This window comes from Apium graveolens, chromosome 2, assembly GCF_009905375.1.
Source record: "Apium graveolens cultivar Ventura chromosome 2, ASM990537v1, whole genome shotgun sequence".
NCBI lineage: Eukaryota > Viridiplantae > Streptophyta > Magnoliopsida > Apiales > Apiaceae > Apium > Apium graveolens.
Genome location: NC_133648.1, coordinates 99842628 through 99863300, shown reverse-complemented (window position 1 = coordinate 99863300; position 20673 = coordinate 99842628).

Here is a 20673-nt window from a genome sequence, read left to right as displayed (position 1 = left end):
TCATCCTCCTTTTGGCATCTTTAAGCTCTGCATTATCTTCACCAATTTGAAAGATTGCAGCCTTGAGATCATTAATCTTTGCTTTTCTTATATCCTGATCCAGTTTGATCAAATAAGCTTTATCAGACTCAAGATTGAATTCCATAGCCCTGTAACCCAGAAAGGTAGTTATAATCTTAGCAGTATTGGGCTTCATTTCAACTATATCACCCTTGTGATCTCTGTACTTTGGAACATATGTGTTGTCAGACTTAATAGAATAAAGCCTTTTCTGTCTCTGAATCTGATCCTTCAAATAGTTTGCAGCACTTTCTGTCAATCCGTCATCCACTTGAAGTAAGAATAGTACATGCTCCAATTCTTCAAAATACTTCAAAGGAATGGCATTTTGCCTTATATGATAAACCCTACCATCTGTCATGAAGTACAACAAGATGTGTTCTTTCAAGTAGGTATGGTAAACCATTTGTACAGATTCCAGTTGATTCAATCTCTCAGGAGTTGCTCCAATACCTGATTCACTCAAGGAAGTTGGATCATTGGTAGTGTTCTGTATTCTTCTTTCATCACCACTTCCCAATCCAGTTTTATCTCTTGCTTCCTTTCCAGTAACTACTCTTGCTTCAAAACCACTTGCAGCAGTCTTCAAAGGTTGAGTCTGTTTTGCTTTAGTTGTAAAAACACCAATTTTTGGAATTTTTGAAACCCTTATGAATAGTGTTTTGCTGAATAAGAAAACTTTTCATGCCACACTAGTTAGAGGTTCTTTTATTGATCTTCTGGGATATTATTAGTACTCTATGTGGTATATAAGTGTATGTAAAGATCGTCAGAATCCAAATCCGAACACTTTAATTTTTCCCAGAAATCTACCAGATACATAAAGAATTGAGTATAAGGTAACATAATAAAAAGGATTTAAATTCAAGGATTATAAGAGAGGATCATAAAAAGGAAAATAATGTATTGAGAAAGGTTAAGGAAACCTAAGTAATAAGATCCCGGGTATGATCCCTCAAACGATAACGAGAACGAAAGTTAAGCGAACCGTATAACAGATCAGCGGTCATTAGGCAAACAATTAGGAGTTAATCAAGGAGTTTAGGGATGATGAGGTCATCAAACCAATAAGAAGAGGGCAAGTAAGGGGTGATGACATAGCAAAGGTGACATAAGCATGACATAGGGGGGGAGGAGGTGTGGTTGGTTTTTAACCACACAATTTTCAAGGTTAATAAGGTAATTAACCAAAATCAAATCAAAAGCAACCAAACTAAGCTAAACAAATCACAAACACAAAAATCATTTCCTTTCTTCTTCAACATTTGCTCTCGGCTTTTCTTCATTTCAAGAAGAAGAAATTTCAAAGTTCAAGTTCCAAGCTTCCTTAATTAGTAAGGTAATTATCTAGTACTCCTTATGCATAGATATGGTTATCCTATAAGTTTAAGCCTCCAATTCATTCTCAATCTCTTCCAATAAATCAATGAAGAAGATAATGAATAGTGATTTCAAGATTTTTAACTTGATTTTTCTTGTTTTTCCTTTAAGATCCAAGCATCCCTAAGACATCTCAAGGCTTCTTAAGGCTTCCTAGCTACTCACATCACTTCAAGGAAGGTATAAAATCTCCAAACCCTAGCTTTACTTTGTATATTAGGATGATTTTGATTGTTATGGTAAAAGAGTAGCTTGATGCTTGCATGTTTAGAGTTTGGGTTGGAGTTGTAGTAAATTGGATGTTGAAATCTTATTGATTAGTTAAAGGACTTAAGTATAGTTTTAAATTCATGTTTGAGAATAACATAAATTGGAGAACTTGAGGTGTTGGGGCTGTTGTAGTATGGTATGGATGGATTTTGGTTGTATGAATGAATTGGGGTTGCTTGGTGGTTGATTTGGGATGGTATAAATTTGGGAAATCGCGTAAACATAGCCGTCGTAATGTCTGATTTAATTTAGACTGCTTTTGTTCATAACATTAGGACCCGAGAACTCCGTGCTAGGTTTTGCCCATTGCCATGATTAGATAGTTCATGTTACGAGCTTCGTTTTTATATGTGGTTCGTTTGATTCCGATGTACAGTTTAGGAGAAACGGCCGTTTTAAGTAACGACGTTTCGCGAACGAACCATTACCCCTCGCCTTACTTTGAAACATAGGTTAAAGACGTTAAAGGACTAATTGGAGTATGAAACATTTATGTAAAGTGTAATAGGCAGTTGGTAAGACACTCGCAAAAGAATCACCTTAAAACTCATAATGATTAATTTATTAAAAATGATGGAGCCGAGGGTACTCGAGCGACTTAAGAGAATCAGTAAGCGCAAAGCGAGCGTTAGAGTCTAATTTGGTTAAAGTATAGATTTACAAGTGACTTTGGTTTAATTCCAACTTATATGTTGTTTATAGGTTACCAGACTCGCCCCAAGCCATTTATGACCCCCAGTCGCTCAGGCAAGTTTTCTACCCGTATAACTGTTGTTGTGATGTATATGTGTATATGCATGGTCTTATGATAAATGCATATTTGTTATTAGCAAATTCTTGCGATATATTGTAGCATGTGATATGGTATATATCTATACCTATTTCGTATTCTTGATTTATATATCTATTGGTTCAAATGCTTATTAGTTGCATAATACCTATGCTAGAGATAAGCAGTAGTTGCGTATACCCTGAGTATAGGGGACCCAAAGGTGAACCCTTTCCTAAAACCGGGAGTAGATGTTCCCATGTATATGATATATATATATATATATTTATTTATATATATATATATATATTGATATAGTGTTCAAAACTATTAATCGAATAAGGTTTATTCGATAAGTTTATATTATTTAATGAATATTACTTGAATATTCATTCGAGGACTTATAACTCAATTTATATTATTTAATGAATATTATTTGAATATTCATTTGAGGACCTATAACTCCGATTATTTGCTGAGATATATACTTTATTTTATTAAAGAATAATGTTTCGATAATCAAACTTATTTTCGATTATTCAAATAAATATCGTACTTTTGTATAAGTATATCTTTGGTTATTTATTATTCATTTCAAGTATGAGTTTTTAAAACTTTTACTTCAATTATTTTTATAAGGATTATCCTTATGGGAATATTATTTAAATAATAATATTCAGATATTTTCTAATATATTGGGACTGATTTATTTTATTAAATCAGCATTACTCCAAACATTCTTAAAAATGTTTTCGAGTCTTCAAAATGATTTTTAAAAGTTAGAGCGGATCCCAAAACTCATTTTTATATTTAAGATCTTCCTTTCAAGGGGATTTAAATACTCGCTCAAAACCTGAGTAATCCGGCTCTGTGGTGTATTTTATATTCGCAACGTGGTTGCTTGTAACACCCCCAAATCCGGGGTCGGAGATCCGGGTTGTCACGAGTTCCATTTCCCTTAATAACACCCAATCTTAATAAATAATCAACTACTCTGTACTGTGACCCCACAATAAACACACACACCACAAGTTATAGTCTCAGAGATGAACACTCAAAAATAACACAAGTCCTTATATTCCACAATTATAAACCGTTACACCTTAAAAAGTTTCTGAATAAATTTACATATTCCTTGCCATTATTACAATTCATATTATACATAAGTCTGGTTCATCAATAGTTGAAAACCTAGCCTATTGGTAGCTCCTACCTCAGCTATGGCGGCATCAACGCTTTCAGAAGACTGCGGAACGTTTTCTAACCGCTTGCGAATCGGGAGCTTGGTCCTGTTCATCTTTTCTATCTGTTGTTGTGTGATGAAAGAAGAAAGCAAGGGTGAGCAGCAAGCCCACCAAAATAATATGTATAATGATTAACAATATATGAGCCTTCTCATAGTACTCATGAAAGTCTTGGTCAAAAGAAATGAACCAAGTTTGATATCTTAATGCGATGAAGTCGCAAAATATTCAGTATATACACATATATACTTTTCAAAATCTTGGAAGTCCTCTTCCATGCATAATATACACAGAGTTCCAGTTTATAACTGTATAAAAATATCGTTGCAAGGTGATCTCATATATCTACCATTGTCTCACCGTTTTTCTGAAAATCTTTGATATGCATAATATAATCATTAACTAGATATAAGTTGAAAATATGAAGTTACAAGATACCCCAATATACTTATATCTTTTCCAAATATTACTTGAACTACCACCGTTCAAGTTATAATCAGTTCAAAAGTTCATCACATAGATGAGACTACAAGATAAGATTTGAATAGATTCAATCTTTGAATATCATTATAAATAATGAAGTTACGAGATACTTCATTAAATCCCGATATATATATACACCTATATATATACATTTCATACACTCCTTGAAAACCTCTGTTATGAAAATTATAAACAGAGTTGCACTATCCAATGAATTTGGAAAGGAGAAAACCTTGGCATAAACCTGATATCTTGTTGATCAGGCAAAGATACCAATAAGTAACCTTTTCTACTAGTAGATGGACGAATTCCCCACTGGTCATCACCCTGGCCGCAATAGGACCTTATGTTGGACTGCCACTCAGCCACTTACGCATTTGATGGACTCCCACTGAGCCACTCACACTTTCATGGACGCCCACTGAGCCCATGTTGCTTATGCCGACTCAAATAGATGAACTTACTTCCCGAACGATGGGCAAGTAATCAAGATGTTTTCTCAAAACAGTAACCTCGTTGCGAATGTAAAATACACCACTGAGCCGGATCCCTCAAGTTTTCAACGAGTATTTAAATCTCCTTTAAAAGGAAGATCTTAAATATAAAAATGAGTTTTGGGATCCGCTCTAACTTTTAAAAATCATTTTGAAGACTCGAAAACACTTTAAAGAGTGTTTGGAGTAATGCTGATTTAATGAAATAAATCAGTCCCAATATATTAGAAAATATCTGAATATTATTATTTAAATAATATTCCCATAAAGAATAATCTTTATAAAAATAATTGAAGTAGAAGTTTTAAAACTTATACTTGAAATGAGTATTAAATAACCAAAGATATACTTATACGAAAGTACTATCTTTATTTGAATAATCAAAGATAAGTTTGATTATCGACACCTTATTCTTTAATAAAATAAAGAACATATCTCAGCAAATAATCGGAGTCATAGATCCTCAAATGAATATTCAAATAATATTCATTAAATAATATAAACTGAGTCATACGCCCTCGAATGAATATTCAAATAATATTCAATAAATAATATAAAAGAGTCATAAGCCCTCGAATGAATATTCAAATAATATTCAAATAATAAAATAAAAGGAGTCATAAGTCCTCGAATGAATATTCAAAATCATATTCATTTAATAAAATAAAGAAGTCATAAGCCCTCGAATGAATATTCGTAATAATATTCATTTAATAAAATAAAGAAGTCATAAGCCCTCGAATGAATATTCGTAATAATATTCATTTAATAAAATAAAGAAGTCATAAGCCCTCGAATGAATATTCGTAATAATATTCATTAAATAAAATAAAGTTATCAAATAAACCTTATTCGATTAATAGTTTTAAAAACTATATCAATATATATATATAAATATATATTATACTCGGGAGCCTCGCCTCCCGGTTTTAGAAAAAGTTCACCTTTTGATCCCCTATACTAAGGGTATACGCAAATACCGCTTATCTCTAGCATAGATATTATGCAACGAATAAGCATTTGAACCAACAGATATATAAATCAAGAATACGAAACAGGCATGCATATATACCATATCACATGCTACAATATATCGCAAGAATTTGCTAATAACAAATATGCATTTATCACAAGATCATGCATATACACATATACATCACAACAACAGTATAACGGGTAGAAAACTTGCCTGAGCGACTGGGGGTTACAAATGGCTCGGGACGAGTCTGGTAACCTATAAACAACATATAAGTTGGAATTAAACCGAAGTCACTTGTAAATCTATACTTTAACCAAATTAGACTCTAACGCTCGCTTTGCGCTTACTGATTCTCTTAAGTCGCTCGAGTACCCTCGGTTCCACCATTTTTAATAAATTAACCATTACGAGTTTTAAGGCGATTCCTTCGCGAGTGTCTTACCAACTGCCTATTACACTTTACATAAATGTTTCATACTCCAATTAGTCATTTAAGGTCTTTAACATATGTCTCAAAGTAAGGTGAGGGGTAATGTTTCGTTCGTGAAACGTCGTTACTTAAAACGGCCGTTTCTCCTAAACCGTACATCAGAATCAAATGAACCACATATCAAAACGAAGCTCGTAACATGAACTATCTAAAAATGGCAATGGTCAAAACCTAGCAGGGAGTTCTCGGGTCCTAATGTTATGAACAAAAGCAGTCTAAAGTAAATCGGACATTACGATGGCTATGTTTACGCGATTTCCAAATTTTTTACCATTCCAAATCATAGAAATCCAACTACCAATCAACAACAACTCAAGATACACATCAATGCTACTGATTTCAGTCATAATAAGCTCAAGAATCTCAATCCAATCATATATTATAACATCTCCAAATTCAACTAAACTACTTAACAATTAAGCTCGAATCATGCTTATCATTCAAATTACTACTCATCCATCCAAACCATCTCCAAACTTCAACATTCAAACTTATTACTAAAGGGTGTGAAGATTTATACCTTTATTGGAGGGTGGAAAGTTACTAGGAAGCTTTATGGAGCCTCCTACAAGCTTGATCTTTCTAAAGAAATCAAGAACACAAAGTTAGGCTTTGAAGTTTCTAAAAGTCCGATTTAAAGAACTGTAAACATGAGGGTCTTACCATGCTTATTTGGAAGAGACTTGTGAACAAGAGTTGTAGGCCATCTCAGTACCGTTCCAACGAGCTATAGAACACAAAATTTGAGTGAGTATTGAAGGAGATATGGCAGTTTGAAGTTGCTGGGTTTGTTTTAGCCGAGAGCTTTCTTCTTGAAATGGGAAAGTCAACTTTCAATTTGTATTTGTGTTATGATATTTGTTGGTTGGTTGCTTCCTTTTGTCTTGGAATTAAATTAAATTTTTACCATGGTGAAAAATGTGTGGCTCACAATCAACCAACCAATCCTTCCCACTTGTCATGCTTAGGTCATCAAGCTTAGGTCATCTTGTTACACTTGTCTTCTTCTTGTTGGTTTGATGACATCATCATCCCTAACCTCCTTGATTAACTCCTAATTGCTTGCCTAATGACCGCTGATCTGTTATACGGTTCGCTTAACTTTCGTTCTCGTTTATCGTTTGAGGAATCATATCCGGGATCTTATCACTTGGGTTCCCCTAAACCTTCCTCAATATTTTATATTCCTTTTTATGATCCCCTCTTAAAATCCTTGAATTTAAATCCTATTTATCCTGTTACCTTATACTCACTTCTTTCTGTATCTGGTGGATTTCCGGGAAAAATCAAAGTGTTCGGAATTGGATTCTGACGATCTTTACATACACTTATATACCATATAGAGTACTAATAAAATCTCAGAATATCAATAACAGAACCCCTACATAGTGTGGCATGAAAAGTTTTCTTATTCAGCATAATCAGCAAAATCACTATTCATAAGGGTTTCAAAAATTCCAAAAATTGGGGTTATTACAGTCTCCCCTCCTTAAAAGGATTCCGTCCCGGAATCAGATAGAAAATGAATAGGGATACTTTCTTAGCATTACACTTTCTAACTCTCAAATAAATTTTCCCACATTGTGGTTCTTCCATCAAACTCTGAATAGTTTGATAACCCTTCTCCTAAACAGTTGTTCCTTTTTTCAATCTATAACCCTTCCTGGTTGCTCCATATAGGTTACGTCTGGTTGCATGTCTATGCGCTCATATGCCCCTATTTATCTGGCATCCGAATTACACTTCCTTAACATTGATACGTGAAACACGTTATGACTTGCTACATGTTCTGGGGTAAGGCTAGCTCATATGCTAACTTCCTAATACTTCTTAATATATCCAAGGGTCCGACAAATTGTGGACTTAGCTTTCCTTTCTTTCCGAATCTCATCAATCCTTTCCAAGGGTTTCCAAGGGGATACCTTTAACAACACTAGGTCCCCTACTTCCTATTCTTTGTCCTTTCGTGTCAAATCAACATACTTCTTATGTCCATCTTGGGTTACTACCAGTCGTCCTCTGATTAGATCTATTATATCCTTAGTCCTTTGGACTACTGCGGGTCCGAGCATCTTGCGCTCTACAACTTCATCCAACATAAGGGAGATCGACATTGTCTTCCCTCAAGGATCTCATAAGGCGACAACTCGATAATGACATAAGATCTATTGTCGTAAGAAAACTCAATCCGTGTTAAGTGATCATTCCAATTTTTTTCAAGTCTATTGCACAGACTCTCATTATAGCTTTTAGCATTAGAGCTTTTGCTTCTCAATACCCATTCTTTTCCAGTTCGTAATCGCTACTACCTTCCGTTCCTAATATTATACTGGTTATACTTTTGCTCGTTAGCGTTCTATAACCTTTTAATAACCTCGTCAACCTTAGTATCATGAATGTGTTTCCATTCCGCATACCACCACAACTTTACTACTCCATTTTCAGCTGCTTCTATCTTCGAAAGCTTAGTCCTTCATATAGAAGTAAAAGAATTTATTGCGAGATCACTATGATCATGAACACTTGTTATATTGCATAGTTAGTACAGAAGGTGGCCAGCCTTTAGTACTTGACAAGCAATTAAACAATATATGGTATCCTACTCGGCTTCTATCACACAGATAGATAGTCATTCGGCAATACCTCCCCTTCTGGAAGGGTTGTTCTTCTCAGCTTATATGAAATGAAAAGAAGAGAAAAGAACGAATTGAAGAGAATTGTATATATGAAAAAAAAAATATACTGCCACCAAATATCTGGCTTGGAACCTACCTCTGAACTATAGAGGTTTGAGATAGGAGAACAAAACATATGTATTTTTATATCAACATCAAGTATTATAACATCGCATTTTACATGCTTAAATATTTACTATTCCATCCATCATTCTATGGACCCATGCTCTTGCTCGAGCTTATACACAATCACCTTTGAAACTCCCTCGACATCGAAAATCGAATCTGGGTTTTCATTCTAGACATCACCGTTACTAAAATTCTATGCTTACACTGCAACCTTCCTCGTATAGTAATACGACTCTCTATTGATAAGAAGGAATAAGTATTCAATAGGTAGATAATCGACTTAATTAGTCTATCAATGATAACTTATACATCACCACAACCCGATTAGTGGTACTTAATTTCAACATCCATTCCAATATAACTCTTACGGTTGTAATTAATTAGCTCATTACCCGCATAATCATTCCTGCACTACTAGGGTCCATCGTTGACCTACTGTAGTCATTCATTTTCCATGAAGTCTTAATAGCTAACCATACGGAGTCCATACATCTCGTATCGAATTCTTCTAAGGAGGTAACATGATCACCGTTCATGATTCATGAAGAACACTCCTGAACTTGACGTACATATGACATGAAGTAGATAAAATTGCAGAAGAGTTTCAATGAAAGCGACGATAGCAGGTTAATACCATTATTAACCATATGTCTTTATTAGGAGACATGAAGCTCAAAGGTTCATTTAGTCCTTTCGTAACATGGTCCTGGCTTATCTTAAGATATGACCCTCTAAGATAGATAGCCCGCTCACGGTGATTACAAAAATTAATCTTTACCCAACTACTATCACGGTTGAGTATCACATAATCATCAGAAGGAATGTCAATCTTCCACACCATAATACAACCTTCACAGCCTTAACCATTATCACTATATTCCTCTGGCACGAGCGCCTATAATTGTCCTCTTACACTTAAGTGTCGGCCACCTCTTTAGCCTTTCTTGATAGTAATATTTCCTTACAATCAATGTCATTTTAACCACCTTCACTAAATTTTCTACCTCATTTCCAATCACTGCTTCTGTGAAGATGTTTTCCTTAAAATCTGATGAGTAAAAAAAAATATCACCATTTTTCCATAAGTTATTGCCTCAGTCTTTAGAGGTTAATCACTGTCACGACTGACTCTCAATCATACTTAGAACATCTTTTATTCTAGGCCCTAATTGCCCTGAACAATTTCGACCTTTACTGGTTCGATCCATACTTTCTCGTGGTTTAACACGTGCCCCACTTGGCATCATTATAATTACGTCATATTTCCTTTATCAACATTTTTATTCTTGAGAATTTTGAATATTACCTTTCTCCTTGTAAAACCTCTAAGGTTATCCTCGAATCGTTCCTCCTGTATTCCCTAGATACAGGGCATATCAAGATACCATTTATTAATACCAGAATCATTGTCTATATACTTTTGAAAAATTTCTCCACTGATTCTTAAAGGTTGTTATTATCTTAATCCTTTCCAATTCATACTGTCAAAACTCACACTATCCCTATTAAGGGTGAAATTCCAACCTTTATGCATTCCCCGATGATTCATTTTAAGTTACCGATGTTCTATCCTTAATTCCACCTTTAAAAGGTACATGCATCCTTCCATGGATAAATCAAGTCATATATCCCTGATAAGGGTATCTTATTCAATCATTCCCACCTCGATAGTATATGCCTAATTTCACAATAACATCTGTATTCAAAATGAGGTCAATCAATATGGCCTCCAAAAGATAAGAACGGTTATCCGCTTTTCTTGCCTGATTCAGTAATGATAACAGGGATGTTCTAGAAGATGTTTGTCGTGTTCAACGTGAACCTTTTAGTTCTAACTACTCATTTACCTCTTTTATTTATCTCAACAGTCATCTCAATGTTGGGATATCTTTCATACATGGCGTCTCCCTTTCTGGGTATCATGCCCCCGGTCTTACACTTCACATTCTTGAAGGTCACTTCCTTCATTCAATTTTCCTAATTTCTTACTTTCTTGTCTCCTCAGTCCATCCGTGTTTCCTTATTAATCAATCGATCTATCTCAAATTTTCATCGAATACTGTCAACTTCAAGGGAATTAACTTTACATATCGCTTACGCCTTCAAACCTTGAATTTATCTCATGATCAGTCACCATCGCGCTGATGATGACACACTTCTCTATATTTATTGCAAGGGTTTCTTAGGGTTTCCCATACCTAACTCCCTTATCACTTCTCAACTCTATTTCCTTTATATCCCTTTATACTCCTTCCCTTTTCATTCTTTTATTTTCGTTTCCATTACAACCATTACATGAACCAACACAACATAAGCATTGATTTCAAACATCCCTTCATTCTGGATTCGTGTCCTCAGAACGAATCTTGACAACTTTTACAACTTAGATTCATAATTCATCATACTCATCCGCTTTTGTTCTGGCTCTAAAGCTTTTACACTACCTCCATAACCTTGGGAAGTACTTTCCCGAAAACAACTGTCTGAACTTTAATCAGTTTATTATAACCTCTGGCTCCGTGCCTTTCTTGGCCTTTCACCAACGGGTGGCCTCTCTCTTACGGGGGTAAGTGACAAAAACAGTCTTTTGTGCTTCGTCAATCATTTAGAATCTCAAATAATTCCTATATTTCCTTTAGCCAGGCTCTTGCCTCGACTGGGTCAAACTGTTCCTTGGAACTCTGAGAGCTTAGCGACTTAAAGGTCATGAAATGATTTCCTACCGCATTGTTTCCTTAAGGTGGTGGTTGGGAATAAAAGTATAAGTTCTGTTTAGACAGGTCCATGAATTTCCATATAGGAGTACCGTCTCGGGTCTCCTTATCTTGCTCGACTTCTATTTTCTCAGTATGAAATGTTTCATCCTTCTCCCATACTTGGGGTTATCTTATACGTTAAAATCCTCATTTTCCACTTCATTATGTTATGGGTTCCTTCTATCTTGATGGCGTCCTCCCTGACTATCACATTCAGGGTTTGCCCTAAATCTTATTCCTTGAACTATGACTTTAATCTAGGATCTCATCTTTAAGCTCTTAAACATTTGGAACCCAAATTCTATAGGAATACCTCATTATTCCCTTATCATCTTTCTCGGTATTAATCTTATATCTATTTGTTGGCTCTCTGCCTTCATTCATCACTTTTTCTGGCACAATATGTTCTTTTCCAATAATTCGGTCTGTCTTGCAATCTCAAACATCTTTTCGGTACCGGCTCCGGTTACCTTCACTTCTATTTCCATTTTCTCAAAATCTCTTATAAACTCTCTCTAAGACATTATCATCTTGAGTCTCTCCTTTTTACTAAGGGCATCAGCCACCACATTGGCTTTCCCCGAATGATAAAGAATCTCATAATCGTAATCCTTGATTAGCTCTAACCACCTCATTTGGCGCATGTTGAGTTCTTTCTGCGTGAAAATGCACTAGAGCACTTATGGCTTGTGTAAATCTCATACTTCTCTGCATACAAGTAGTGCCTCCAATATTTAGGGCAAAACTATTGCCACGAGCCCAAGCTCATGGGTAGGGATATCGAATTTTATATTCCCTTAATTGTCTTGATGCGTACGCGATTACCTTGTTGTGCTGTATAAGAAGCACCCTAATTCCTTATGCGAAGCGTCACTACACATCATAAAATCTCCTTTTCCATCTGGCAACGCCATTATAGGGGTCGTCACCAATCTTTTCTTCAGTTCTTGAAAGTTGTTCTCGTATTTCTCTGTCCATTCAAACTTCTCAGTCTTACGAGTAAGCCGCGTTAAAGGGGGCTACTATCTTTACAAACTTGAACGAACCTCCGATAGTGACCGACCAATTCTACCTCTGGTAGTCGACCTAACCATGGTCATCAATTCATCAGTGGTCCTTTATTCATTCTTGTCAGGATCCTCCATGGGATCCTCCTCAGCAACTATCCCTTCTAGGACAACATCCTCAACATGAACATCATCCGATTCCGCATTAGGACGCTCTATCGGATCCATAATATGATCTCCAATAAGTAATAAAACATCATCGTGTTGTTGCTCCTCAACCTCAGGGTTCGCAGTCCCGCTACCATATACGATAACGAACTACGCTTCTATCACGATATTTATAAGGGTTCCCATTAGGGTTTTAACTGTCAGTACTACGTTAGGTAGCCCGACTAGGAACTTGGCAAGAGTTCTTATTATCTTAACGTCACATCATCTCTGAGGTTTATAACGCTTAGCTCTGATACCACTTCTGTAACACCCCCAAATCCGGGGTCGGGGATCCGGGTTGTCACGAGTTCCATTTCCCTTAATAACACCCAATCTTAATAAATAATCAACTACTCTATACTGTGACCCCACAATAAACACACACACCACAAGTTATAGTCTCAGAGATGAATATCAAAAAATAATCACAAGTCCTTATATTCCACAATTATAAACCGTTACACCTTAAAAAGGTTCTGAATAAATTTACATATTCCTTGCCATTATTACAATTCATATTATACATAAGTCTGGTTCATCAATAGTTGAAAACCTAGCCTATTGGTAGCTCCTACCTCAGCTACGGCGGCATCAACGCTTTCAGAAGACTGCGGAACGTTTTCTAACCGCTTGCGAATTGGGAGCTTGATCATGTTCATCTTTTCTATCTGTTGTTGTGTGATGAAAGAAGAAAGCAAGGGTGAGCAGAAAGCCCACCAAAATAATATGTATAATGATTAACAATATATGAGCCTTCTCATAGTACTCATGAAAGTTTTGGTCAAAAGAAATGAACCAAGTTTGATATCATAATGCGATGATGTCGCAAAATATTCAGTATATATACATATATACTTTTCAAAATATTGGAAGTCCTCTTCCATGCATAATATACACAGAGTTCCAGTTTATAACTGTATAAAAATATTGTTGCAAGGTGATCTCATATATCTACCCTTGTCTCAACGTTTTTCTGAAAATCTTTGATATGCATAAGATAATCAATAACTAGATATAAGTTGAAAATATGAAGTTACAAGATACCCCAATATACTTATATGTTTTCCAAATATTACTTGAACTACCACCGTTCAAGTTATAATCAGTTCAAAAGTTAATCACATAGATGAGACTACAAGACAAGATTTGAATAGATCCAATCTTTGAATATCATTATAAATAATGAAGTTACGAGATACTTCATTAAATCCTGATATATATATACACCTATATATATACATTTCATACACTTCTTGAAAACCTCTGTTATGAATATTATAAACAGAGTTGCAATATCCAATGAATTTGGAAAGGAGAAAACCTTGGCATAAACCTGATATCTTGCTGATCAGGCAAAGATACCAATAAGTAACCTTTTCTACTAGTAGATGGACGAATTCCCCACTGGTCATCACCCTGGCCGCAATAGGACCTCATGTTGGACTGCCACTCAGCCACTTACGCATTTGATGGACTCCCACTGAGCCACTTACACTTTCATGGACGCCCACTGAGCCCATGTTGCTTATGCCGACTCAAATAGATGAACTTACTTCCCGAACGATGGGCAAGTAATCAAGATGTTTTCTCAAAACAGCAACCTCGTTGCGAATGTAAAATACACCACTGAGCCGGATCCCTCAAGTTTTGAACGAGTATTTAAATCCCCTTTAAAAGGAAGATCTTAAATATAAAAATGAGTTTTGGGATCCGCTTTAACTTTTAAAAATCATTTTGAATACTCGAAAACACTTTAAAGAGTGTTTGGAGTAATGCTGATTTAATAAAATAAATCAGTCCCAATATAATAGAAAATATCTGAATATTATTTAAATAATATTCCCATAAAGAATAATCTTTATAAAAATAATTGAAGTAGAAGTTTTAAAACTTATACTTGAAATGAGTATTAAATAACCAAAGATATACTTATACGAAAGTACTATCTTTATTTGAATAATCAAAGATAAGTTTGATTATCGACACCTTATTCTTTAATAAAATAAAGAACATATCTCAGCAAATAATCGGAGTCATAGATCCTCAAATGAATATTCAAATAATATTCATTAAATAATATAAACTGAGTCATAAGCCCTCGAATGAATATTCAAATAATATTCAATAAATAATATAAAAGAGTCATAAGCCCTCGAATGAATATTCAAATAATATTCAAATAATAAAATAAAAGGAGTCATAAGTCCTCGAATGAATATTCAAAATAATATTCATTTAATAAAATAAAGAAGTCATAAGCCCTCGAATGAATATTCGTAATAATATTCATTTAATAAAATAAAGAAGTCATAAGCCCTCGAATGAATATTCGTAATAATATTCATTTAATAAAATAAAGAAGTCATAAGCCCTCGAATGAATATTCGTAATAATATTCATTAAATAAAATAAAGTTATCAAATAAACCTTATTCGATTAATAGTTTTAAAAACTATATCAATATATATATATATATAAATATATATTATACTCGGGAGCCTCGCCTCCCGGTTTTAGAAAAAGTTCACCTTTTGATCCCCTATACTAAGGGTATACGCAAATACAGCTTATCTCTAGCATAGGTATTATGCAATGAATAAGCATTTGAACCAACAGATATATAAATCAAGAATACGAAACAGGCATGCATATATACCATATCACATGCTACAATATATCGCAAGAATTTGCTAATAACAAATATGCATTTATCACAAGATCATGCATATACACATATACATCACAACAACAGTATAACGGGTAGAAAACTTGCCTGAGCGACTGGGGGTTACAAATGGCTCTAGACGAGTCTGGTAACCTATAAACAAAATATAAGTTGGAATTAAACCGAAGTCACTTGTAAATCTATACTTTAACCAAATTAGACTCTAGCGCTCGCTTTGCGCTTACTGATTCTCTTAAGTCGCTCGAGTACCCTCGGCTCCACCATTTTTAATAAATTAACCATTATGAGTTTTAAGGCGATTCCTTCGCGAGTGTCTTACCAACTGCCTATTACACTTTACATAAATGTTTCATACTCCAATTAGTCATTTAAGGTCTTTAACCTATATCTCAAAGTAAGGCGAGGGGTAATGTTTCGTTCGTGAAACGTCGTTACTTAAAACGGCCGTTTCTCCTAAACCGTACATCGGAATCAAACGAACCACATATCAAAACGAAGCTCGTAACATGAAATATCTAAAAATTGCAATGGTCAAAACCTAGCAGGGAGTTCTCGGGTCCTAATGTTATGAACAAAAGCAGTCTAAAGTAAATCGGACATTACGATGGCTATGTTTACGCGATTTCCAAATTTTTTACCATTCCAAATCATAGCAATCCAACTACCAATCAACAACAACTCAAGATACACATCAATGCTACTGATTTCAGTCATAATAAGCTCAAGGATCTCAATCCAATCATATATTATAACATCTCCAAATTCAACTAAACTACTTAACAATTAAGCTCGAATCATGCTTATCATTCAAATTACTACTCATCCATCCAAACCATCTCCAAACTTCAACATTCAAACTTATTACTAAAGGGTGTGAAGATTTATACCTTTCTTGGAGGGTGGAAAGTTACTAGGAAGCCTTATGGAGCCTCCTACAAGCTTGATCTTTCCAAAGAAATCAAGAACACAAAGTTAGGCTTTGAAGTTTCTAAAAGTCCGATTTAAAGAAATGTAAAAATGAGGGTCTTACCATGCTTATTTGGAAGAGACTTGTGAACAAGAGTTGTAGGTCATCTCAATACCGTTCCAACGAGCTATAGAACACAACATTTGAGTGAGTATTGAAGGAGATATGGCAGTTTGAAGTTGCTGGGTTTGTTTTAGCCGAGAGCTTTCTTCTTGAAATGGGAAAGTCAACTTTCAATTTGTATTTGTGTTATGATATTTGTTGGTTTGTTGCTTCCTTTTGTCTTGGAATTAAATTAAATTTTTACCATGGTGAAAAATGTGTGGCTCACAATCAACCAACCAATCCTTCCCACTTGTCATGCTTAGGTCATCAAGCTTAGGTCATCTTGTTACACTTGTCTTCTTCTTGTTGGTTTGATGACATCATCATCCCTAACCTCCTTGATTAACTCCTAATTGCTTGCCTAATGACCGTTGATCTGTTATACGGTTCGCTTAACTTTCGTTCTCGTTTATCGTTTAAGGAATCATATCCGGGATCTTATCACTTGGGTTCCCCTAAACCTTCCTCAATATTTTATATTCCTTTTTATGATCCCCTCTTAAAATCCTTGAATTTAAATCCTATTTATCCTGTTACCTTATACTCACTTCTTTCTGTATCTGGTGGATTTTCGGGAAAAATCAAAGTGTTCGGAATTGGATTCTGACGATCTTTACATACACTTATATACCATATAGAGTACTAATAAAATCTCAGAATATCAATAACAGAACCCCTACATAGTGTGGCATGAAAAATTTTCTTATTCAGCATAATCAGCAAAATCACTATTCATAAGGGTTTCAAAAATTCCAAAAATTGGGGTTATTACATTGCTGTTTTGAGACATCAATTTGATTACTTGCCCAATGTTCGGGAAGTAAGTCCATCTGATTGAGTCGGCATAAGCGACAGGCCGGGATTCTGTCTATGAAGGTGTAAGTGGCTGGATAACAGTCCATCCACGCGTGAGTGGCCGGGTAACGGTCTAGCGCGAGGTCCGAATGCGACCAGGGTGATGACCGGCGAGGAATTCATCCATCTACAGTAGAAAAGGTTACTTATTGGTATCTTTGCCTGATCAGCAAGATACCGGGTTTATGCCACAATTCTTTTCCTTTCCAAAAATTCATTGGATGTTACAAACTCTGTTCATACTTTACATGACAGAGGTTTTCAGGAAATGTATAAAGAGATATATATGTGGATATATATATATCGGGACTTAATGAAGTATATCATAACTTCATTTCATTTAATGATATTTCAAAGATTGAATCTATTCAAGTCTTATCTTGTAGTCTCATCAGTGTGATGAACTTTTGAAACTAATTATAACTTGAACGGTGGTAGTTCAAGTAGTATTCGGAAAAGATATAAGTATATTGGAGTATCTTGTAACTTCATCTTTTAAACTTATATCTAGTTAATGATTATCTTATGCATGACAAAGATTTTCAGAAAAAAGTTGAGACAAGGTTGGATATATGAGATCACCTTGCAACGATATTTTTATACAGTTATAAACTGGAACTCTGTGTATATTATACATGTCAGAGGATTTCAAAGATTGTGAAAAGTATATATGTATATATACTGAATATTTTGTGACTTGGTCGCGTTAAGATATCAACTTGGTTTATTTCTTCTTGACCAAGACTTTCATGAGTACTATGAGAATGCTCATATATTGTAAATCATTATACATATTATTTTGGTGGGCTTGTTGCTCACCCTTGCTTTCTTCTTTCATCACACAACATCAGCTAGACAAGATGAACAGGACCAAGCTTCCAATTCGCAAGCGGTTAAAAATGTTCCGCAATTTTCTGGAAGCGTTGATGCCGCCGTAGCTGAGGTAGGAGCTACCAATAGGCTAGGTTTTCAACTATTGATGAACCAGATTTATGTATATTTATGAATTGTAATAATGGCAAAGAAATGTAAATTTATTCAGAAACCCTTTTAAGGTGTATTGGCATATAATTGTGGAATAAAACGACTTGTGATTATTTTTGGATATTCATCTCTGAGACTATAACTTATGGTGTGTGTGTTTATGGTGGGGTCACAGTACAAAATAGTTGATTATTTATTAAGATTGGGTGTTATTAAGGGAAATGGAACTCGTGACAACCCGGATCCCCGACCCCGGATTTGGGGCTGTTACAGAAATGGTATCAGAGCTAAGCGTTATAAACCTCAGAGATGATGTGACGTTAAGATAATAAGTTCACTAAGATAATAAGAACTCTTTCCAAGTTCATAGTCGGGATACCTAACGTAGTACTGACAGTTAAAACCCTTATGGGAACCCTTATAAATATCATGATAGAAGCGTAGTTCGTTATCGTATATGATAGCGGGACTCCGAACCCTGAGGTTGAGGAGCAACAACGCGATGATGTTTTATTACTAATTGGGGATCGGATTGTGGATCAGAGAGAGCGTCCTAACGCAGGACCGAATGATGTTCATATTGAGGATGCAGCTGTTGAGGATGTTTTCCTAGAAGGGATTGTTGCTGAGGAGGATCCCGTGGAGGATCCTGACAAGAATGAATAAAGGACCACTGAGGAATTGATAACCATGGTTAGGGAGACTACCAGAGGTAGGATTGGCCGGTCACTACCAGAGGTTCGTTCAAGTTTGTAAAGATAGTAGCCCCTTTAACGCGGCTTACTCGTAAGACTGAAAAGTTTGAATGGACAGAGAAATATGAGAAAAGCTTTTAAGAACTGAAGCAAAGGTTGGTGACGACCCCTATGTTGGCGTTGCCGGATGGAAAATGAGATTTTGTGAAGTGTAGTGACGCTTCGCATAAGGAATTAGGGTGCTTCTTATACAACACAGTAAGGTAATCGTGTACGCGTCAAGACAATTAAGGGAATACAAAATTCGATATCCCCACCAATGAGCTTGGGCTCGTGGCAATAGTTTTGCCCTAAAGATTGGAGACACTACTTGTATGGAGAGAAGTGCGAGATTTACACAAGCCATAAGTGCTCTAGTGCATTTTCACGTAGAAAGAGCTCGACATGCGCCAGAGGAGGTGGTTAGAGCTAATCAAGGATTGCGATTATGAGATTCTTTATCATCCAGGGAAAGCCAATATGGTGGCTAATGCCTTAGTAGAAAGGAGAGACTCAAGATGATAATGTCTTTGGGAGAATTGATAAGAGATTTTGAGAAAATGAAAATAGAAGTGAAGGTAACCGGAGCCGGTACCGAAAAGCTGTTTAAGATTGCAATACAGCCCGAATTATTGGAGAAGATCATATTGTGCCAAGAAAAAGTGATGAATAGAGGCAGATAACCAATGACCGGAGAAGAGATTAATACCTAGAAAGATGATGAGGGAATATTGAGGTATCCCTACATAATTTGGGTTCCAAATGTTCAAGAGCTTAAGGACTGGATCTTAGATGAAAGTCATAGTTCGAGGAATAAGATTTAAGGCAAACCCTGAATGTGATAGTCAGGGAGGACGCCATCAAGATAGAAGGAACCCATAACATAATGAAGTGGAAAATGAGGATTTAAAACATGTAGGATGACCCCGATTATGGAGAGGATGAGAAAACATTTTATACTGAGAAAAAAAAGAAGTCGAGCAAGATAGGGAGAACCAGGACGGTACTCCTATGGGGCAATTCATGGACCTGCCTAAACAAAACTTATACTTTTATTCCTAACCACCACCTTGAGGAAACGATGCGGTAGGAAATTCTTTCATGACCTTTAAGTCGCTAAGAGTTCCAAGGAACAGGTTGACCCAGTCGAGGCAAGAGCCTGGCTAAAGGAAATATAGGAATCATTTGAGATTCTAAATGATTTACGAATCACAAAACACTGTTTTTGTCACTTACCCTCCTAAGAGAGAGGCCACCCGTTGGTGAAAGGCCAAGAAAGGCACGGAGCCAGAGGTTATAATAAATTGATTAAAGTTCAGACAATTGTTTTCGGGAAAGTACTTCCCAAGGTTATGAAGGTAGTATAAAAGCTTTAGAGCCAGAACAAAAGCGGACA